Below are 25166 nucleotides of genomic sequence, written 5' to 3'. Positions count from 1 at the left end.
TAGCTCTTTTTCTAGCAATAGACACACATTCACACACACCCAACCACCAAAACACATTTAGGTGTCTGGTTGTGTGAGCGAATGTGTGACTATTGCTTGGAAAAGAGCTAGTGCTCAAAAGCTAGTGTGAATGCAATTTTATGTTATGTATTTCTGTGCTCCATGCTTGATCCACTATAGTTGATTTTTTTATTTTAGTTACTGCCCTAGCCAGGAATTTCCATTTTCTTTATAAAATGGTTTCTTCTTCTTTGTAAGACATTTCTTTTAAGTCTGCCAGTTTTTGTTAATATAGATGTCAACATAAAACTATCTTTGTAGAAATTGCTTATGCTATTCAATATGCTAACCCAACAAGGTTCTGAACTTGAAATGTTATCTGGGGAAAGGCAAAACTACTCTGCTGAAGTAGGTGATCCAAATCTTTGATATAACTCACAATATGGATGGTATTTATGTATCATGTGGATTTTTAAGAACAACATTAAGTGTAATACAAACAAGAACACATATTATTTACAGGCAGGCATCTAAATTTTTAATGCAATCAATTGAGTCATTTGTCGCCATTAGGAAATCATTGAAAGTACGATAGGCCCTGTTGGAACTTTCTCTAACAACGTAACAAACAGTTTCCCTGGATGTGCCACAATCGCATTTTGAAGATGGAGCCTTGCCCCACCTATGAAGAGAGTCCATGCTTTGCCATGATTGGTGCATGTTCTGTTTAGCACTGTTCATGTTCCATACTATTGGTCAAAGGCAGGGGTTTTCTTTCTATGCAGAGCAAGTTCTGGCAGCGCGGAGGGCAAATCTCTGTTCAGTCTCATTCCCATGAGTCTGTTATGTTGAACTGAGATATGTACAGTTCCATGGCAGTTTTCATTGATGATTTCCTTGATCGAAGATGATTTTTATCTGGAATAACACCACATGAAGGATAGGAAGTCCTGGGTTGCCTTGTATGCATTTCAGCTCACAGAGTAGAACTGGTTTTTGTCGAAGTCCAACAGGTGGTATATGTCTCAATATGGACAGCAATTCAATGAGGGTGGATCTGAGTGTACCACATATAATTCTTAGTCCTAAGAACGCAAGAGATGAAGTGACCTTGCGCCCACACAGTTCTGCAAATCACAATGTTACTACTTACAAAACTCCATGGGACAAAGCACACACACCACACATGTTAAACATGATATGTACTTATATACATATGACTCAATACACATAATTATTTCATTTAGTACCTGTTGTAACAACTAAAAACATTTCTTTGGTCACTGCTATGTGCGATGCATATGTATGTTGTTGTTGTTGTGGTTGTGGTCTTCAGTCCTGAGACTGATTTGATGCAGCTCTCCATGCTCATACAGTAAAGATGCATGCCCTCGGGAAAAATTACTGCTGCAGTTTCCCCTTGCTTTCAGCCGTTCACAGTACCAGTACAGCAAGGCCGTTTTGGTTAGTGTTACAAGGCCAGATCTGTCAATCATCCAGACTGTTGCCCCTGCAACTACTGAAAAGGCTGCTGCCCCTCTTCAGGAACCACGTTTGTCTGGCCTCTCAACAGATACCCCTCCGTTGTGGTTGCACCTACGGTATGGCTATCTGTATTGCTGAGGCATGCAAGCCTCCCCACCAACGGCACGGTCTATGGTTCATGGGGGGGGGGACATATGTATAACTTGTACCAATAAAGACAATATTATGAAGAGGGTTGCTGCTCACAATATAGTGGAGATGCTGAGTCGCAGATAGGCACAATAAAAAGACTGTCAAACAAGTAAGCTTCTGGCCAAAAAGACCTTCATAGGAATCTCACACACACACACACACACACACACACACACACACACACACACACACATATGACCACAGTCTCTAGCTGCTGAGGCTAGATTGTGAGAAGTACCACATGACGGGGGTAGCAAACTGGGTGGTGGGGCAAGGAGGAGGCTTGTGGCAGGCAGGGGGAGGGGTAGCAGGTTAGGGGTGGGGGATAGTAAAGTGCTGCTTGTTGGAGCATGAAGGGCTGAAGTATGGGAAGGTAGGGCAGCTAGATGTAGTTGGAAAGTTAGACAGATGACAGAGGGGAAAGGGGGGGGGGGCAGCAGAAAAGGAGAGAAAAAGACCTAGGGTGTGTTGGTGGAATGAAGGGCTGTGTAATGCTGGAATAAGAATGGAGGAGGAGATAGGTGGGTAAAGGACAATGACTAATATAGGTTGAGACCAGGAGCGTTAAGGGAATGTAGGATATGCAGTGTGAGTCAGAAGAGATGATCAATAATTCACACATAGAAATTACAGGCCAAAGTAGCTAAAAAGCTCCAATAAACATGGGCCCACAAAGCAGCCGTTGCCCAGTTGTCTCAAGGTTTGGAATCGACTAACTGTTTGTTTACACATGTGCAAGTACTTCCCTTTCCTCCTCCATCCACTGTACCATATCGGCCTCACAGTCACTTAGAAATTCGAGAGCACCATGGACAGAGGAAACACCAATAAGTGTGTGCTGACATATACTTCACATATGTTAAAGCATATGGCATTGCCCTTGAGGCTGCATGATTATTTGAAGAAGCTTTTCCTCTCCACAGACAGCCCGACAGGTGTACATTTAGCTGGTTACATCAGCACCCTAGAGAAACTGGAAGTTTTGCACACCATGTAAGAGAAGGTCGACCCAGATCCGTAACAACCGATGTTGAGGAAAGGGTGTTAGGCATTGTACACGAACGTCTGAGTACTTCAACAAGGAGGATTGCTACCCAAGAGCGTGTCCTGAGTCATAGCAGTGTGTGGTGGATTTTACATCGGCAAGTACTCTATCCGTATCATCTCCAGTGAGTGCAAGTCTTCAACAATGCAGACTTACTTTCTAGAGAGAGTGCCAGTGAGTGCAACAACAGTGTACCCTGAATCCCCTGTCTGTAAGCAGTATTATGTTCACGGATGAGGCTGGATTGACTCGTGACGGTATTTTTAACTACCATAACTGTCACTTTGGGCCAATGTCAATCCTAATGCAACGCACACATCACAAGATCAGCAGTGTTATTCACTGAACATTTGGGCAGGACTGCTCAGAGACTGCATAATTGGACAGCATTTCCAACCACAGAGATTAGCCAGACGGCAGTACATGTGATTTCTGTGGACTGTTCCTCCAGATGTAAACGATGACATCCCACTGAACCAATGCCTGAACATGTGGTTCATGCATGATGATGCTACAACATTTTCAATTATGAGTGCACCAGCTACTAACTAGGACATATGGTCAACACTGGATAGGCAGCCATAGCCTCCAAGATTTCCGGATTTAAGACCCATGGATTTCTGTGTATGGGGTCATGTCAAAAGCCTGGTCTATGCTACCGAGGTCAACTATCTTGAACAATTACGCTGGTGGACTGAAGCAGCCATCCAGCATTTACAGAATTCCCCAGGACTGCCTGAGAGGATTCGCAATTCATTTCAGAGATAAGTTCGTAGTTGCATTCAGACACATGGACAAAGTTTCGAACACCTACCTTAACATTTCGAGATGTCATGTGTTCCTAGACACTGATGAACCACAACAGAAAAAGTGTTGTATCTGGACAACGGTTGATTTGTAGACCCATGTTTATTGGAGCTTTCTAGCTACTTTTGGCCTGTACTTTCCATGTGTGAATTATTGACCATCACTTCTGAAACACCCTGTATTTCAACGACAGTTCCCATCTATGCAGTTCAGAAAAGCTGGTGTTTGTGAGAAGGATCCAGATGGCACATGCTGTGAAGCAGTCACTGAAATGAATGTCGTGTTGAGCGGTGTGCTCAGCAATTGGGTGGTCCATCTGTTTCTTGGCAAGAGTTTGTCAGTGGCCATTCATGTGGACACCAGCTTGTTAGTTGTCATACCTCTGTAGAATGCAGCACAGTGGTTGCTGCTCAATTTGCAGATCACATGGCTGGTTTCACAGGTACCCCTGCATGTGATGGGATACATGATGCTCATGACAGATTAGAGTAGTCGTTGGTGGGAGGAAGTATGGGACAGATTGGGCATCTAGGTCTATTACAGGCATATGAGCTGTCAGGCAAGGAGTTGGGAGTAGGGTTTGTGTAGGGATGGACGAGGATATTGTGTCGGTTGGTCAATCTCAGTTAGGTTTTACGTTTCACTATTGGCCTACTCTTTTAGATTTCATCTTGTTTCCTCATACTTCATTAGTTTTGTCCTTTTCATGATTTTTCCCGTGTTTTTTTGAGTATTTTTGCAAATCTTTTTGCACGTATTTCTACATCATTTATGTAGTTTTACATGTTTTTATCCACCACCATGGATCCTTGCCCCTACCCGCGTCAATACAGAGAAATATCCTTATTCCTAACTGGAACCCAGTCCCACACACCGTTCCTGGGTTGTTGCTTGGCTCATGGTAAAATGGCCTTAGCATCAAATTACCCATCTACGCCCGCAACCCCTCCTTTCACAATGACCTCCACCTGTTCAGATTCTGCCAGTCTTTAACTCTCACCAACATAGTCCTGCGAAACCATGGAAAACAGGCCCAAACCTCTTTGCATTACCTCTTCCCATCTGTAAAAACCTCCTGCTATGCAATCCCAAATTTCTAGATCCTATATCACACACAAAACTGTTGCCCTGCAGGAACTAGAGCAGCATACAAAACACCACGTCAAAAATCTCTCCACCCTCTTCACTTCCTACTCCCGCCTTGGACCACCACTATCTGTTGCCTCTACTTAACCTCCAAACATTCCCTGCATCCCCTCATAGCTGACAAACTCTGCCTCGCACCCTCAAAAGCTCACTCCCCCTCTCCATATAGAATCCACAACAAAACAGATTCAAAATAGTCATGAACCTTTCCTCCAAAAGCTTTAGCCCCACAGAAGCATCAGTCCTCTCCGAAGGTCTTACCTTTTCCCCCACTCCCAAATCCAGTCAGGTCTTGTTAAAAACCTTATCTCCTCCTGTGGAAACACTTCTTTGCCACCAACCCTACCAATCAGATTCAACCAAGGACCAGAAATTAAAGCAACAAACCGCTATTTCCCCGTCCTGTGTCTTAATTCATGATATAATCATATAAACTGTCAACAGATGTCCATATGATCCGGGTTCTGCACGGAAGATGGCATTTCAGTCAACGGAAAACCACACCAATGATGGTGTCAGGGCACCTATCAAACGAAGTAATGTTTGCTGGATAGTCCCACATCCATTATGGCTGTGTACACAATCACAGACAGTGCAGTACGGCACAGAGAAGACGCCTACCAAACTCTCTGCAGTTATGGGTCATAGGAACAATTAAAGCAGGACGTCTGAAACTCATGTGGCCCGATGGCTTAACATGAGTCGTTCTGTTGTTTCTTGGATGTGATGACAGACCGAAACTATATCATGAAGACCAGGCCAGGGCCGACCACGTGTCACATCGAAAGAGCAGACTGTCATGTGGCTATAAGGGCAAGATGGTACCGCCTTAGTACTGTGCAGCAACTGGAATCTGTCCTCGCAGCATCCCCTGGACATGTTGTATTGAGGCAGCGGTGTAGAGAAGTCTTAGACAGAGTGGCCTTTATTGTCGGAGACCTGCTATATGTGTGCCACTGACACGTTTTCACAAAAGGGAACGTCTAGAGTGGAGCTGTCAATATGCCACCTGGACAGTCAAACAGTGGGCCAATATCATTTTCACATATGAGTCCAAATTTGTTCTGGAGAGTAGTTCTCGACAGATTACATCTGAAGGAAACGTGGAATATACTTTCGAAACCCGAACATTGTGGAAAGAGACCGATTTCAGGGAGAATCGCTAATGGTGTGGGCAGGGATTACGTTGATCCCTCGAACATTCTTCACGAAATTGTGCAGGTGAATCGGACAGGTTTAACTGCTGACAGGTATTGTGACGAGGTCTTGGGGCACCATATACGGTTGTTGAAAGGTGCTGTGCACCCACACTTCGTACTAATGGATGATAATGCTCGGCCTCATAGAGCACGAGTGATTGATGTTTTCTTGAAAATGGAAGATACTACATACATGGTGTGGCCTGCTCGTTCGCCCAATTTGAATCCTGTAGACCATGTCTGGGATGCACTAGGGAGATGGGTTGCATCATGTCAACATCCACCAATCACTCTCCAAGACTTGCGGGCAGTTCTGGAGGAAGAATGGGTGTTATTGCCTCAACATGACATTGATGACATTATTCACAGCATGCTCAGTCATCGTCATGCCTGTATTGCCGCTAGAGGTGGTCATACCCATAGTGAGCACATTAACCAGTTGTCGGAATGTGTGTGCAAATCTGTTAAGTTGGGAAAAACAAAGAACATTTTCATCTACTGTTATGCACGTGGCAGCTGTTTACATTCTGTATTCTTTACATTGTTTCAACATTGCTGTCACCTGTTTTGTGGCAAAATAAATACAACCTTGCAAAATTTCTGTTTGTTGCTTTAATTTTGTACACCAGTATATATTCTCACCCACAGTTACTTCTCCTTTGAAGGCATCACCTATACACAAATTTGGGGTATGGCTATGGGCACCTGCAGGGCACCGTCCTATGACAAGCCGTTCATGGGCGATCTAGAGGAATCCATTCTAACCACTCAGAATCCCAGACCCCTCACTTGGTTAAGATACACTGCTGACATTTTTGTGATCTGGGTCAATGGTGAGAGCACCCTATCCACATTCCTTGAGAGCATTAATACCTTCTCCCCCATTCACTTCACCTGGTCCTCCTCAACCCAACAAACTACCTTCCATGATGTTGACATCCACCTCAAAGATGGCTACATCAGTACGTCTGTCCATATCAAACCTACCAACCACCACCAATGCCTCCATTTTGTCACCTGCCACCCATTCCATACCAAGAAGTCCCTTCCACAGAGCTTAGCCATCTGTGGCCACTGCATTTTTAGTGATGAGCAGTCCCACTCAAAATATATTGAGGCCTTCACAGACCATAATTACCCTCCCAACTTTGTACAAAAACATATCTCCCGTGCCTTATATTTATAGTCACCCACCACCTCCCCAAGTCCCACCGTCCGGCCACTGAGGAGCATTCCCCTTGTGGCCCAGTAACACCGAGGACTGGAGCAACTGAATCACATTCTCCACTGGGGTTCTGACTACCTCTCGTCATGTCCTGAAATGAGGAGTGTCGCACCCACCATCCTTTGCACCCCTCCCACAATGGTATTCCACAGTGTATCGAACCTACACAGTATCCTCATCCATACCTACACAATCCCTGCTCCCAACCTTACATCATGGCTCATTTCCCTGTAATAGACCTAGATGCAAGACCTGTCCCACACACCCTCATCACTACCTACTCCAGTCCAGTCACAAGCATCACCTATCCTATCACGGGCAAGTCTACCTGTGAAACCAGACGTGTGATGTACAAGCTAGGCTGCAACCACTGCGCTGCATTCTACGTGCGCTTGACACCAAACAAGCTGTTTGTCTGCATAAATGACCACTGAAAAAATGTGGCTAAGAAACAGCTGGACCACCCTGTTGCTGAGCAAGCCGCCCAACACAACATTCTTCATTTCAATGACTGCTTCGCAGCCTATGCCATTCTGGCCTTTCCCACCAACACCAGCTTTACTGAATTGCGAACATGGGAACTCTCCCTGCAATATATCCTACACTCCCATAATCCTCCTGGCCTCAACCTTTGTTAGGCATTGTCCATACCCATCTAGTCTCTTCCCCGTTTCCATTCCGGAACTACAAAGCCCTCTATTCCATTGATGCTACCACAGTCTTTTTACTTCTCTCCTTTTCCACTACCCCCTCTCTCCCTGTGCCTCCATCTGACTTTTCGACAGCACCTAGTTGCCCTAATCACTTCCCACCTCATCCCTGTATGCTCTCACAAGCAGCACTACAGTCCTCCACCCGTACCTTGCTGTCCCTCCCCTCCCTGCCCCAGTCTCTTCCTTACCCTAACATCCAGTTTGCTTCTCCCATCATGCACTGCTGCTCAGTCTGGCCTTAACAGCCAGATACTGTGGCCACGGGTGTGTGAGTTGTGGTTGTTATTTAATTATGATGAAGGCCTCTTTGGCTGAAAGCTTACTTGTTTGACAGTCTGTTTGTTGTGCCTATCTACAACACAGAATCTCTGCTATATGGTGAGTAGCAAATATCCTTCTCATAATATTGTCATTATTCCATCCTGTATTTTCCACTGTTTGAATGTACCAATAAAGGTTTATTTTGGAACAGAGGATGTACTTAGAAACAAAGAGAAAGATCTATATATTTGTTTACCTCTGTAGGTTTTTCAACCTATTAATATACTATGTGTGATACAGAAATTTCCAAAATTATAAAAAATGTATTTAAAATGTTTTGGACAAAAAAAAAAAAAAAAATCAGAAAATTATGATGTAAACGATGAATTACATACAATTTTTACATAGACAAAAGACTAACTTTCTTCTAAAATATTGTTCACAAAATTAAATTTCAAATTCTAGAACCATGATTATAATTTTGAAAATAATTAGAACAAGTATGGTTTTACAATACTATAACTGTAGTTTCCTAAAATATTTGTTAAAATGCACGTTTGAATCAGAAAATTGTAGTTAGTTAGTTATATGTTCCATGGATCATTTTGCAGGATAGACCTTAACGATGTGTAACAAGTCATTTTTCATTCACATTGCAAATTCATTTGTACATGTGGTTACATTCTGAACATGCATATTTTTTAAAAAAGAATATATATGTGAGTTAGTAATTACTACCCCTTTACACATTGCGATAATAGAAATCCTTCAATGGAACAGGAGTTGTCAAGGAGAAACTTTCTCAGTTTGTTTTAAAATTTAACTTTGCTGTCTGTCAGACATTTTACATCGCTGGATAAGTGATAAAAATTTTTGTTGCACCATTGTGCACTCCTTTCTGTGCTAAAGACAACCTTAACGAGGAGTAATGAATGTCATTTTTCCTTCTGGTATTGTAATTATTTATATTATTCTTCCTTTTGAACTGTAATTGATTATTTACAACAAACTTAATGGGGAAATAAATACACTGTGAAGCAGTAGTCAGAGTACCGAATTCCTTAAACAGCTCTGTAGAAGATGATTGTGGGTGAGCGTCACATATTACTCTTGCAGCACTTTTTTTTGTAAACAAAGACTTTCTTTCTTAAATATGAGTTATCCCAGAACATTATTCCATATGACATTATTGAATAAAATTATGCAGAATATGTCAACTTACTGATTTGTCTCTCTCTGAGATTTGGAATGATTGTAAGTGCAAATGTGGGTGAATTAAGTTGTTTTTAAGAGTTACAAAATGTGCCTTTTCCAATTTAAATTATCATCAATATAGACACCTGAGAATTTCAAAGTTTCCACCCTATTTATTATTCCCTCACAATGTGTTTTTGGTGTAGTGCCCCTACAAGTGCAGTAATATGTTGTGTCTTTTTAAAATTGAGGGTGAGACGATTCACAGAAAATCAGTCAATGATACTAAGTTTATTTTTCAATATCAGTGGGCCAGAGGCTAGGTTTAAAATAGTAGCAAAGTGCGCCACCTGCAGGTTCAGTTAATTTCTTGTTCTTGATACATAATCATTCAGATGTTGATATTCATAAATTTGTTTAAGTCTTATATTATGTCAACTTTTTACGCTCAGTTTTGTCTGTCTGATGTGTATTTATACTACATTATGTTTTGAAAAGTGGTGAAAATAAATGTCAAGAAATAAAATGCAGAGAAGTGCTTCAATCATTACCCTAATAAACCTGGCCACTGTACAACAAGCTGCAAGCAATACAGACCAGATAAGTAAAATTTTAGTTTTTGTAATTATTTCTTCTTAGTTGTAATTATATAAAGCAAGACTGGTATGATTCTGTACCAAAAACGCACTTACCTTGATTGATGTTCAACTTTACGGTTATTGCTATTTGGGAAGAGATACATTACAACTATGCTGCTCATACGAGATTAAATATTCCATTTGGGTTGCTTGTCTGAGAAGGAATATTACAGACTTCTGAAGAACTGACAAGAGGTTGAAGTTTATGAGGAGTGTACCATTCTCTAAAGATGAGAGAGTTAATAGTCTTTCCTGCCAGTTTGTCCCCTTTATTTTGCTATTATACAGATATTCTGCCACATAAGCATGTGCTGTTCTCTACAATAGTTTAAATTAATGTAAGGTCCAATACAGAGTGCTTGTAGGCCTACTCCTATCTACAGAATATGTATGTGTCCTTTATAATAGGTCAGCAACAATGCTGACACATCGTTTCTTTCATATTTCTGTGATTAATATGCTCCATGTGAAATTCAAAACTTTCCTGACATATAAATCGTTTCATAAAAGTTTGGGAGAACTAAAGGGTGCCAGTAACTTGCTGCCACACTATTTCAGTGCAATGTGTTCTCGCCACCTTTGGGTGTACACTGGTAACTGTATGCAGAGTTCCTCTGTTTAAACCATGCCAGCATGTGCATGGTGTACCAGCTGCCACTGCACATGCATTGCTAGAGCACATGCATTTCTGCTCTAAGTCTGTGCACTGCTGGGAGCATCCTTTTCTACATCGCATTGATTGTCTTCACTTGGTAAAATTACAGAACAATGCCTAAATGTGGATAGCCAGATAAGGATTTGAACTGTTGTCCATCAGAATGTGAGTCCAGTGCGTTAACCATTGTACCACCTCACTCGGTTTAAAGTTATATAGTCTATGAAAAATGATCGGAGAAGAACACTATATTAACATGCGATCTGAAAATTACTGGAATTGTAAATTCCTGTAAATCGTAATACAGGTTTCCAACCCTGCAGTATATCTATGTACCCCTAAAAAATATATAAAATATGTTGTGGAAAGTGTTTAATATCGTAAACTGTGTACAGATGAATAGTACAGCTGAAAAAAGTAGTTTGCACTCCACACACTTACTTTAAAGCCAATGTCACAATTAGTATCACACAAGCACATTATCATGAATGGGGGTGGGTGGAGGGACAAGGTTGCCCCACAGATGGAATTGCTTATAATGTATGTAAGTCCATCTATCAATGATAAAAAAGCTGCCATCATGTTGCACCAAACTATGACACTGAAGATTGATTAATGAAAATACTAAACTGCCTGGGCAAGTTATTCATTTGGAGTACACTAGCCACCCTTCCCCAGCACTTCAGGGACAAGGCCCTATAATTCACCATATTTCAGGACCCATGTTACATTGGTGTCAGTGAGGATGATGGGCAGATCTTGAACCAAACTGAGGACTGCCGTTATGTCAATACATAAAAAACATGTAGCCAAAACATGCCGAACTGATAGTGACACACCACAAACCTCACGTTGTGGTGATCCTCACACCAGAGCTAGAAAACACATGTTAGAAGGCAATGACATACGTGCATTTTCTCAAAGAAAATAAAATGCTATTAAAAAAAAGCTAAAGGAATTTCTGTTGGAAAAATGTTTCTACTCTTTAGATGAATTCTTCAACAGAAATAAGTAATTTGAGTAGTAATTCAGATTATTTCCTTTGTCATTGTTATCTGTATTGTTTTTTATCACTACTGTATTTTTGTATTGTACCAATTTTGAATCATTCATCTACCATGTGTAATATACCAGTATGTATTGTATTGTATGATATCTATATTGTATCTGCTTTGACTCGTTCCACATCTGTGCGTAATCACTGGATCTGTGGAATATGTATCTCAAATAAATAAATAAATAAACAAAAGGTGTTCCACAGGGCTCCGTACTGGGTCCATTCCTGTTCAGTGTGTGTGTGTGTGTGTGTGTGTGTGTGTGTGTGTGTGTGTGTGTGTGATGCTCATTTTTGCCTTGTCAGGCAGTACTGTATGCAGATGATACAAAGCTAATCACACAGGTTGTTGATACAAAGGAGCTGCGACATAATGTAAATGTAGCAATGGACTGATGCACTAACTGATCCCAGGCAAATGAATAACAATAAAACTGAAGTTATTGTTTTCAATTTAAGTGTCTCCAATGAACATCAAAAAAATAATCAAACTATTAGGTTTCCACATAGATCAGAAACTCAGCTGGGCGACTCATACAGAAAAATTGTGCTGAAAACTTTCTTGGGTATTGATCTGCTTTACAGACTAAGGAATAATGTAAGCACAACTCTACTAATATATGCATATTTTACATTTTTCCATTCCCACCTTACCTATGGAACTCTTCTATGGGGTAACTGCCCCCACTAAAAAACTGTATTCAAGTGGCAAAAAATGGCTATCAGATGTATAGCAACACTGACTCCAAGGGAATCCTGTAAAGATCACTTCAAAGAGCTCAATATTATGACATCCCAAGCCTCTATATGTATAATTGCCTTCTAAGTGTTAAAGAGAATTTACATAATTTTAGCCTTAAGATGTCTGTACATGATCACAACACAAGAACTGGACAATCAATTGACATACCTTACAGTAGGCTAGCTAAGGTTCACAACAGTCACAAATATCTAGGCCCCAGATTTTTTCAATAGACCCCCAAAAGCTGCCCACTATGTTCCCTATAATACATTTAAGAATGTTCTAGCAGAGTGAAGAAGAAACACTGCCCCTTGGGGAATTCTAATCACAACATTCCTATGTCACACAAAATATGCACTTTAGTTATAAAAGATAATACATTCGCTAGAAAGCTCAGTGCTCTTTGGATTCCAGCATTTACTCATTGTAAAGTCACTTTATCATGAAGAGAATTAAGCAGACTCACTTCTGTATGAGAACTGTGAGGAGTAGGTCAATGTATCAAGGCTAGATCCTTTAATGTGATTTAACCACTGTTGGCAGCCGCCTTTTATAGAAATGTTCATTTCATGTAGCATTAAAGTAACTGAAATGTCTTATTTACCAAATTAATTGTGCCAAAACAAAAGAAACAGTGGACTGCTCACTTGAGAATATACTTTAATACTGAAAATGTACTTTCATATTTTCATTGAACAAAACACAGACTAATGGTTACAATATTCTTTGGCAACTCATAAATCACGTGGATTGATGGTTAATGGATGTATAAGTAAGAACCTGCAGCCCCTGTTATATTTCCTTTGGGAGATCATTAGATTACTTATCATCCGCTTTTCATTGAACATACCATACTAGCACACAGACAGATGCTGGGCAATCTACAGAGATCGATTAATGCATTCTTTTAGCTTCCAGCTTCAGAACAAAGTTACAGCACCATTGTCAAGAGCACCACACAACTTCCTCAGAACAAATGTATGGTAACCCCAGAAAAATTAAAGTATATTTGATAATTAATTTTCTAGGAACATTGATCAAAGAAAGTATACTGTAACCATTTTTCAAGTGTGTTCTGTCAAAGGAAACATCTGTCATCACTCATTAATATTCAGACATTTTTACAACATTGAATTTTCCAGACTTGTGCTTCAGGATATTTTAAGTAGGGACAATAACAGGACTAGATAAGCAATTTACACTGTATTGTAATATATTGTACTGTATTCTTATCAGTGTATTTCTTTACGTGTAATCCTCTGTGGAGTCTAGTCTTCAGCAGCAGAGCACCCCAGATCCCTCACATATGAATTCCACCTCGCTACAGTACAGCAAACAAGCAAGCTCTCACAAGAATTTCCATTACTTGCTCACCTGTGCCACTTGAGGTAGACATATTTCTCCTTATTAAATTGTGGTGAAATCTATCACAGAATTCTACATGAGTAGATTCACAGCTGTTTTCATTTTTTGCTATTTTCTGTGTAATATCTCAGAAGTTGTGTAGGTGTATGATTTGTGTCTATTCTTTGCAGGAATTTCCTATATATTGTGAAGTGCTGAGAATAAGTTGCATGTTATTAATAAGAGTGTGTCTCTGTTAGAAAAGAATAGAATGAAATTCTGTGTTATGGTGAAGATTCACGCACAATTCAAAATGCAGTGAGATCAGCAAGTGAATGTTCAACACATTAGGGAAATTGAGGAAGCTGACGAACCAGCACCATCGAGTCAACCTGTAGTTGATCCTTTACCTGTGATGATTAAGACTTTTGCCTATTGAAGATTATTTTGATCAAGTTAAGGCAAAAGTGTCCAAAATAGCACAAAGGCAATGTGAAATGCCTACTAAAGAAGATTTTGATCTGCTCAAAAGCAGATAAGAGATCACAAAGGAGATAAACTAATTGCGTAAAGCCCAATAGCAATTTCTGCACAAGCTACAAAATATCACAAAGGAAGTAAAGGAATTGTGAACAAGACAGGATACAGTTGAAAACATTGTCTGACAATTAGCTGAAACAATAACAAGCTACTGCATCGTTAATGCTTTGACTGACACAATGGATAATTTGTTGCTTAGACTGTTCCCATTTGTCCACAAGATTGTCCACTGGTTGTGTTCAGCTAATCGCACAGAAGTTTGATGAGCATCAAGAACAGTTTTCAAATAAATTAGACACACTGGCACAGGCTAATGAACAATAAGTTGTCTACTGTGTCAATCAAAGCATTAAAGATGTGAAAGCAAATCTTTTCGGTGATAATTTACCCTTACATACTTAAATTAATCAGGATCTGCAAGATGTTAAGCACCAGTTGGGATCAGACTTCTTGCAGTCGTGGGCAAAAGTGGCCCAGTCAGTGTAAACATTCATGCGAGCCATAGAAGAGGTCCAGGTGGTCAAATGGAATTGTGCTAGGTGGAGAGACAACAGACATCGAGCACCAGACCTGAATAACTTTTGAAACATGGAGGATTTCAACCATCCTCACTGGATAAGAAAACCATAAACCTTGTGGCTTTTACACAAGGAGTTAAAGGAAATTACTGAGATCCAGGACCGAAGCCTGAAATATAAGTTCTGTGTCTGGCTACATACAAGGAAATGGTGCATTATGGGCAATGGACATGATGGAATCTTGCAAAACATACGAAGAATCTGAATGGGCATTCCTGGCCAAATGTTAATCTGAGGAGTCCAAGAGTGCCTGAAGAAGGTAGTTTTCAATCTAGAACCCTTCTCTTTTAAAACTGATAGCTTGTGGCGATCCTTCAAAAAGTATTTAAGTAGAGCAAGGTAACAAGATAAACCCATCACCCACAAGGATATATTGTAGGTACTTAAGGTGAAACTACCAGCTGAGATCCGTGAGAAATTAAGTAATGTTTCCAAGGAAAGGCTTATTTAATACAAGAAGATATAAAATTTTATGTGCACAGACTTGCTCACATAACAGTTGCAAGAATAACCAACAGATGAATGATACATGTGCAAGTCACAATAATGGACACGGACATGCTAATAACCATAGACAGAATGGATTTTCAGTGAGAAGATACAATTAGAAATGCTTCAGTCAGTCTTACGGACAAAGTCACAAAAAGGAAAATTGACAATGACAAGAAAAAAGGGCATATTCAATACTTTCATACTGGAGAAAAGGTTTTATTATGAACCCACCCACATTCATCACTACTCAATAGAAGAAATAAGAATATTATATGTTGGAACCTTTGAGATTTTTAGGATACATCATCCCGAATCATACGTATTAGGCCGCGCGAAGTGGCCGAGTGGTTTGAGGCACCATGTCACAGACTGCATGGCCCATCCTGCCGGAGGTCTGAGTCCTCCCTCAGGCATGGGTGTGTGTTTTGTTCTTAGCATAAGTTAGTTTAAGTAGTGTGTAAGTCTAGGGACCAATGACCTCAGCAGTTTGGTCACTTAGGAATTCACACACACATTTGAATATTTTTAACACATTAAGATGTCCAGATACACAACAAATTAAGGGAATGTACACCCACCATGGCATTAAAAAATAATATGATTGATGGAATAGGGGACAATCGTGTAAATTGAAGAGTTACAATTTTTCTTTAATTTTCAGCAGATATTCTATCATTTGTAATAATGAAAGATTTGTGGAAATCAAGAAATATTACTTGTATGCACATCTGATTATGTGCTAATGACATTTTATTTCAGAGTGTATATGATTCATTAATTTATTTCAATGTTTTTATAAGTTGTAAATGATGATGATTTTTCATTCCTCATAAGTAAATAGGATGAATGATGATTATTTAACAGGATTAACATTGTACAATTTAAGGTTTTAACACCTTTTTATAGCATCAAGGTTTTCCAGTTCAAAAACAGTTCAGGATTTTAATTAATGAAATGATTCCAATGTAGAGATAGCAGATAGCACTTTTTCCTACCATGATTAAGATTACAGAATGAGATTTTCACTCTGCAGTGGAGTGTGCGCTGATATGAAACTTCCTGGTAGATTAATACTGTGTGCTGGACTGAGACTCAAACTTGGGACCTTTTGCGGGCAAGTGCTCTACCATCTGAGCTACCCAAGCACGACTCTCAACCTGTCCTCACAGCCAGTACCCCGTCCCCCACCTTCCAAACTTCACAGAAGCTCTTCTGCGAACCATGATTAAGATTGTTATGTGCACCATTGCCACAGCAGATTAACTCTCTCTGAGGGAATATAGATTGAAATGTTTTTTAATTGGCCCAGGCGTAGGAAAATAACCCGCTTAGGAAAATAGATAAAGCTGGTACAGATGGGATGAGTTTTGAGATTGCTGTGATGTGCTCTACACTCAGAATTTCAGATCCTTCATTGGAGCTGTATTCTAGGCTTCCCATAGTTGGTTCTGTGTGTGACGTCGCAGATCTAATTAATTCCTGAGCTGTATTTGATCAGATTCAGAAGTGGTAATTTTAATCATTTTATGTAAACTATAAAGTGTGGAATGTCCTATTAATAAAGTCCATGGAAAGAAATGACGTGACTGATTAACAATCAACAATGAACTTCATGTGAAGATGTTATATGGAAGCGTAACCAATTTATCAACACATGCGTCAGCAGTGTCCTGGGAAAATCAATGTTGTGGATACACATAACCGAGGTACAATTCCAGCTGCTCTGTAGAATGTCACTCAGCAATTGGCCAATGCAGTAAATATTATTGTTGCCAAGTTGTTGAAAGATACATTTACCATTATATTTGAAGTGACAATGCCGTAATTGTACCAGAGAAAACAATGACGTTTGATGTGGTCATCAGCAGTTTGCAAGAGAGTGATAATGTGATAACGGTGTGCATTTTGAAATTAAATACTAACTCTCAATTCAGATGAAATTCCCTATGTAATATACTTCATCCGCATCCCAGGAATTCAGAAGAGATAAATGGATAAGCTGAATGTACAAACACCATTCTTTTTCAGTTCAATAACCCCACATATTCTGCAACTTCAACCCGGTGTCTTGTCAACATTGTTTCCAACATATTATGCAAACTATATTTCATTTCTGTCAATTTTTGCACCTGACTTAAAGAAAAGTATTTAAAACTATACAAAATTTAAACTATTTTTCATACCTGTATGTAACAAATTGTACAAATTACTCTATTAGAACTTTGTACCAACACACTTGTCATTTAACAACTACAAAATACACCAAGAAATATTACTGTAGTAACAAAACATTTCTCAACACTGTCTATAAATAGCAAACATTTGTAACCAAATGAACAATTATTTCCTTGTAAATTACTGAATGTGGACCAATATTGAATGAACAGTGTTCCAGGTTTTTCTCAGGAACCAGTGTGCGAATGGCAATACTCTCTTGTTAATTGAAAGTCCAAGGACACAAATTCGCTTCAGTTGTAATAAAGTGACCAGTTGCAAGTATTTTTGAACCCTGGTAAATAACTGGTAACACAAGTCACTTAAATTGTAATCAATGTGACTAGCTGCATGTACTTTTCAATCTTGGTAACAAACTGGTAGCAAACTATTACTTCCTGCTTGTACTGAGTAACCTGGAGGATTAAGCAGCAATTACCATATTTACTTGAATCTAAGCCGCACCCGAAAAATGAGACTCGAATTCAAGTAACAAAAATTTTCCCGAATCTAAGCCGCACCTGAAATTTGAGACTCGAAATTCAAGGGGAGAGAAAAGTTTATGGCCGCACCTCCAAATTGAAACAAAGTTGGTCCATTGTAATATGAGACACAATTTAAGTCGAATGAATGACGATACAGCTACAGTAGTTTGGTTCCAGCCGTAAGCTTAGCAGTTAAGCTTTGCCAGGTAGCCATTGATATGTGTCGGGCCCTCCGTCCGTATTTATACGGGTGCCCTTCCTTTTTCACGTGCTTCGTCTCATTTGAATTCATTGCTTATTTTTCTTTGATCTGATAAGTGCCGTTCTCTTTGTTATAGGTGTTTCCGTCATTCTAAGCTGAAAATGCCTTATTGTACTGTGTCATCCTTGTTTGTCGCATTCTGATGACGAGTGTTTACGACCTGTCGCCGCTCGCGGCATGGCTTGCTTTAGTGCGTGCTGCCGCCGCTTATAATAATAAAAAAAAGAGGGCTTGTCTCATTAGCGAAACAATGGCAAGAGACTGATATTTGCTGTTACTTACACTACTGCTTTCTTTGATAATGATCAACAAGAACCAAATAATAGACTTCTTGTGATAGAAAATGTTTTGAACGAGAATGTCGACCTGCCAGCACTTTCATTTGGTAAGTCACATCATCTTTGTTTTTATATATATGGCAGGTCGATACACACACAAACAAACACAAACACACACACAAAATTCAAGCTTTCGCAACAAACTGTTGCCTCATCAGGAAAGAGGGAAGGAGAGGGAAAGACCAAAGGATGTGGGTTTTAGGGGAGAGGGTAAGGAGTCATTCCAATCCCCAGAGCGGAAAGACTTACCTTAGGGGGAAAAAAGGACGGGTATACACTTGCACACACGCACATATCCATCCACACATATACAGACACAAGCAGACATCTCACAAGCAGACATATTTAAAGACAAAGAGTTTGGGCAGAAATGTCAGTCGAGGCTGAAGTGAAGAGGCAAAGATGATGTTGAATGACAGGTGAGATATGAGTGGCGGCAACTTGAAATTAGCGGAGATTGAGGCCTGGTGGGTAACGGGAAGAGAGGATATATTGAAGAGCAAGTTCCCATCTCCGGAGTTCGGATAGGTTGGTGTTGGTGGGAAGTATCCAGATAACCCGGACTGTAACACTGTGCCAAGATGTGCTGGCTGTGCACCAAGGCATGTTTAGCCACAGGGTGATTCTCATTACCAACAAACACTGTCTGCCTGTGTCCATTCATGCGAATGGACAGTTTGTTGCTGGTCATTCCCACATAGAATGCATCACAGTGTAGGCAGGTCAGTTGGTAAATCACGTGGGTGCTTTCACATGTGGCTCTGCCTTTGATCGTGTACACCTTCCGGGTTGCAGGACTGGAGTAGGTGGTGGTGGGAGGGTGCATGGGACTGGTTTTACACCGGGGGCGGTTACAAGGATAGGAGCCAGAGGGTAGGGAAGGTGGTTTGGGGATTTCATAGGGATGAACTAAGAGGTTACGAAGGTTAGGTGGACGGTGGAAAGACACTCTTGGTGGAGTGGGGAGGATTTCATGAAGGATGGATCTCATTTCAGGGCAGGATTTGAGGAAGTCGTATCCCTGCTGGAGAGCCACATTCAGAGTCTGGTCCAGTCCCGGAAAGTATCCTGCCACAAGTGGGGCACTTTTGTGGTTCTTCTGTGGGGGATTCTGGGTTCAAGGGGATGAGGAGGTGGCTCTGGTTATTTGCTTCTGTACCAGGTCGGGAGGGTAGTTGCGAGATGTGAAAGCTGTTGTCAGGTTGTGGGTGTAATGGTTCAGGGATTCCGGAATGGAGCAGATTCGTTTGCCACGAAGACCTAGGCTGTAGGGAAGGGACCGTTTGATGTGGAATGGGTGGCAGCTGTCATAATGGAGGTACTGTTGCTTGTTGGTGGGTTTGATGTGGACGGACGTGTGAAGCTGGCCATTGGACAGGTGGAGGTCAACGTCAAGGAAAGTGGCATGGGATTTAGAGTAGGACCAGGTGAATCTGATGGAACCAAAGGAGTTGAGGTTGGAGAGGAAATTCTGGAGTTCTTCTTCACTGTGAGTCCAGATCATGAAGATGTCATCAATAAATCTGTACCAAACTTTGGGTTGGCAGGCCTGGGTAACCAGGAAGGCTTCCTCTAAGCGACCCATGAATAGGTTGGCGTACGAGGGGGCCATCCTGGTACCCATGGCTGTTCCCTTTAATTGTTGGTATGTCTGGCCTTCAAAAGTGAAGAAGTTGTGGGTCAGGATGAAGCTGGCTAAAGTGATGAGGAAAGAGGTTTTAGGTAGGGTGGCAGGTGATCGGCGTGAAAGGAAATGCTCCATCGCAGCGAGGCCCTGGACGTGCGGAATATTTGTGTATAAGGAAGTGGCATCAATGGTTACAATGATGGTTTCTGGGGCTAACAGATTGGGTAAGGATTCCAGGTGTTCGAGAAAGTGGTTGGTGTCTTTGATGAAGGATGGGAGACTGCATGTAATGGGTTGAAGGTGTTGATCTATGTAGGCAGAGATACGTTCTGTGGGGGCTTGGTAACCAGCTACAATGGGGCGGCCGGGATGATTGGGTTTGTGGATTTTAGGAAGAAGGTAGAAGGTAGGTGTGCGGTGTGTCGGTGGGGTCAGGAGGTTGATGGATTCAGGTGAAAGGTTTTGCAGGGGGCCTAAGGTTCTGAGGATTCCTTGAAGCTCCGCCTGGACATCGGGAATGGGGTTACCTTGGCAAACTTTGTATGTGGTGTTGTCTGAAAGCTGACGCAGTCCCTCAGCCACATACTCCCGACGATCAAGTACCACGGTCGTGGAACCCTTGTCCGCCGGAAGAATGACGATGGATCGGTCAGCCTTCAGATCACGGATAGCCTGGGCTTCAGCAGTGGTGATGTTGGGAGTAGGATTAAGGTTTTTTAAGAAGGATTGAGATGCAAGGCTGGAAGTCAGAAATTCCTGGAAGGTTTGGAGAGGGTGATTTTAAGGAAGAGGAGGTGGGTCCCGCTGCGACGGAGGACGGAACTGTTCCACGCAGGGTTCAATTTGGATGGTGTCTTGGGGAGTTGGATCATTAGGAGTAGGATTAGGATCATTTTTTTTCGTGGCAAAGTGATATTTCCAGCAGAGAGTACGAGTGTAGGACAGTAAATCTTTGACGAGGGCTGTTTGGTTGAATCTGGGAGCGGGGCTGAAGGTGAGGCCTTTGGATAGGACAGAGGTTTCGGATTGGGAGAGAGGTTTGGAGGAAAGGTTAACTACTGAATTAGGGTGTTGTGGTTCCAGATTGTGTTGATTGGAATTTTGAGGTTTTGGAGGGAGTGGAGCTGGAAGTGGGAGATTGAGTAGATGGGAGAGACTGGGTTTGTGTGCAATGAGAGGAGGTTGAGGTTTGCTGGAAAGGTTGTGAAGGGTGAGTGAGTTGTCTTTCCGGAGGTGGGAAACCAGGAGATTGGATAGTTTTTTGAGGTGGAGGGTGGCATGGTGTTCTAATTTGCGGTTGGCCTGTAGGAGGATGCTCTGAACAGCCGGTGTGGATGTGGGAGAGGAAAGATTAAGGACTTTTATTAAGGATAGGAGTTGACGGGTGTGTTCATTGGCTGAGTCGATGTGTAGGTGAAGGATTAGGTGGGTGAAGGCAATGGATTGTTCGTTTTGGAACTGGTATAGGGACTGATGGAAAGAGGGGTTGCAGCCAGAGATGGGAACTGTAAGTGTGAGGCATTTGGGGGTAATGCCAAATGTCAGACAAGCCTGAGAAAATAGAATATGGGAGCGTAATCTGGCTAGGGTGAAGGCATGTTTGTGGAGGGAATGTAAATAAAACTTAATGGGGTCGTTGTGGGAGTGTTGTGAGGGTGACATGGTATTAGAAGGTGGAAAGTGTAAAATGAGGCTGAAATGAAAATGAAAATAAAAATATATGGGGATAGATAAAGGTGAACTGGAAAGTAACTGGAGATCTGGTGTGAAAAAAGGCGAGAAGGTGTTGGTTACAGCTGGGCTATGTTGGACTTGGGTTGGTAGACAACGATGTGCACAAAGGTTAGGTGGTTGTGTTGGCGCCAAAACACGTTAAAGGACGGAGAAATTCGGGAAAATTTCGAAAAACTGCGTGTAATATATTAAAAGGAGTGGTTTAGTGGTGGCAGATTATGAAAATGAGGCTAACAATTGTCTGAAGGAGAAATAATGACGTTAAAACCTGTGGGAAGCGGATAAAAATTATCAGTGATGTGCGAAAAACGGAAATGGAAATAAAGCGAAAAATATTAGAACCAGCCGAAATGGTTGTTTAAAAGGTGAAACTAACTGTTTGTGAACTAGAAATGGTGGATTTTATAGCGGCGGTAGTGTTGAAAGCGGCAAAAAAATTTTTTTTGGTTATGGTTTGGAAGTGGGTTACGTATTATTGAGTATATATAGGCGGTATAAAATTGTATAGCAGATTACGGTAAAAAGGAGAAGGTGAATACAAAGTGAAACTACTGGCAAAAACAGAAAGAGAAAATAAGACGACAGAAAAGATTTCGAAATGCAACAGTGACAATAACAAACGTAATTGTTGGGTTCAAATTACTGATATCAATATAATAGAGGGAAACATTCCACGTGGGAAAAATATATCTAAAAACAAAACCTGTCCCATGCACCCTCCCACCACCACCTACTCCAGTCCTGTAACCCGGAAGGTGTACACGATCAAATGCAGAGCCACATGTGAAAGCACCCATGTGATTTACCAACTGACCTGCCTACACTGTGATGCATTCTATGTGGGAATGACCAGCAACAAACTGTCCATTCGCATGAATGGACACAGGCAGACAGTGTTTGTTGGTAATGAGAATCACCCTGTGGCTAAACATGCCTTGGTGCACAGCCAGCACATCTTGGCACAGTGTTACAGTCCGGGTTATCTGGATACTTTCCACCAACACCAACCTATCCGAACTCCGGAGATGGGAACTTGCTCTTCAATATATCCTCTCTTCACGTTACCCACCAGGCCTCAATCTCCGCTAATTTCAAGTTGCCGCCACTCATACCTCACCTGTCATTCAACATCATCTTTGCATCTTCACTTCTGCCTCGACTGACATCTCTGCCCAAACTCTTTGTCTTTAAATATGTCTGCTTGTGAGATGTCTGCTTGTGTCTGTGTATGTGTGGATGGATATGTGTGTGTGTGCGAGTGTATACCCGTCCTTTTTTCCCCCTAAGTTAAGTCTTTCCGCTCTGGGGATTGGAATGACTCCTTACCCTCTCCCCTAAAACCCACATCCTTTGGTCTTTCCCTCTCCTTCCCTCTTTCCTGATGAGGCAACAGTTTGTTGCGAAAGCTTGAATTTTGTGTGTGTGTTTGTGTTTGTTTGTGTGTCTATCGACCTGCCAGCGCTTTCGTTCGGTAAGTCACATCATCTTTGTTTTTAGATATATTTTTCCCACGTGGAATGTCTCTCTCTCTCTCTCTCTCTCTCTCTCTCTCTCTCTCTCTATATATATATATATATATATATATATATATATATATATATATGGTTATAATAGAGGGAAACATTCCACGTAGGAAAAATATATCTAAAAACAAAGATGATGTGACTTACCAAATGAAAGTGCTGGCAGGTCGACAGACACACAAACGAACACAAAGATACACACAAAATTCAAGCTTTCGCAACAAACTGTTGCCTCATCAGGAAAGAGGGAAGGAGAGGGAAAGACGAAAGGATGTGGGTTTTAAGGGAGAAGGTAAGGAGTCATTTTGTGTGTTTTTGTGTGTATGTTTTTTGTGTTTTTGTGTGTATGTTTGTGTTCGTTGGTCTTTAAACATGTCTGCTTGTGAGACGTCTGCTTGTGTCTGTATATGTGTGGATGGATATGTGTGTGTGTGCGCGAGTGTATACCCGTCCTTTTTTCCCCCTAAGGTAAGTCTTTCCGCTCCCGGGATTGGAATGACTCCTTACCTTCTCCCTTAAAACCCACATCTTTTCGTCTTTCCCTCTCCTTCCCTTTTTCCTGGAGGCAACAGTTTGTTGCGAAAGCTTGAATTTTGTGTGTATGTTTGTGTTCGTTTGTGTGTCTGTCGACCTGCCTATATATATATATATATCCCATGATTCAATCATTTGAAAATAGATTCAAAAAAATTTAAATTTCTTTTCGGTGCTAAGGCATTAGAATGCTTTATATGGAAGTCTCTTAGTCATTGTTCTAAAGTAATTGTTCATACAAATTAAATAAGTATGGCTAAAATATAAAATCACACAACAATATTATTTAGTAAATTCAAAACAGCATCAAATAGTTTAGCACACACCCATACCAATTAACTTGCCACCACTCAGTCGAAAACAGTATTAACCCTCACCTAACTTTGACATTTAATAGGTCAAATCTACAAAATCCATTATAAAAATACAGTAACTTATATCCTATCAAACAATGGAAAATCCAGGATGGAATGTAACAATATATAAGTCTATTGTTGACGAAGGCCAATGGCTGAAAGTTTTAATTGTGGAAGTCTTTGTTGCGCCTATCTGCGACTCAGCATCTCCGCTACATGGTGAGTTGCAACAATATTGTAACTTATATTCTATAAGATCTTGATTTATAATTCATTCTTGGGTAGATACATTTCTTTATTTAGATAATATTTTTATCCATACAAGTTAGAGGACTGACATAATTAATCACAGCATGTGTTTCATGGCAGAAGACTTAAAGGATGTTCTGTTTCATCCAACATTTAAACTATTACTGGCATTACCATTTCTGGTGAACTTTTCTTTCTACACAATTTTCGACAGAAAACTGATATTTTTTTGTAACAGGAAAAAAAATATTGTTTCCATGCACAGGGCACAAAGACCTTAGTAGTTACCATTAAATAGGCATTTCCCAGTAGCAAGGAAAGAAAAGGTTTCTACCTTGCACAGAGTACAGAGGGTACTCAGACCATGTGAATTATTGGTACTCCATGAATACCCATTCCTTCACACAACTGCAACATACACCACATATATGTTCACACCTCAAAGGGTAAAATTACAACTGGTTCCCAGCCAAAACATCAGTTCATGCTACAATTCCTCATTAATTTTAAGATCATATATACACTCTCTCTCTT

At 40.9% G+C, this 25166-nt stretch overlaps 2 protein-coding genes across 2 annotated transcripts in view; one reads left to right on the top strand and one right to left on the bottom strand.

Annotated features, from left to right (window-relative positions):
* LOC126260760 (dynein regulatory complex subunit 7-like) overlaps positions 1–25166 on the bottom strand; it is a 200874-nt gene that overhangs the window by 86746 nt on the left and 88962 nt on the right. The window lies entirely within an intron of this gene.
* The window catches only part of LOC126259242 (protein distal antenna-like), a 160424-nt gene that overhangs the window by 89720 nt on the left and 45538 nt on the right, over positions 1–25166 (top strand). Inside the window, exons 4-5 of the transcript XR_007546488.1 lie at positions 18348–18656; positions 24425–24602. The gene's annotated coding sequence lies outside the window, so the exon portion shown is untranslated. The remainder of the gene's footprint in view (positions 1–18347; positions 18657–24424; positions 24603–25166) is intronic.

The sequence above is a fragment of the Schistocerca nitens genome, chromosome 5, assembly GCF_023898315.1.
Source record: "Schistocerca nitens isolate TAMUIC-IGC-003100 chromosome 5, iqSchNite1.1, whole genome shotgun sequence".
Taxonomy (NCBI): Eukaryota; Metazoa; Arthropoda; class Insecta; order Orthoptera; family Acrididae; genus Schistocerca; species Schistocerca nitens.
This window is presented reverse-complemented; position numbering and strand designations above follow the sequence as displayed.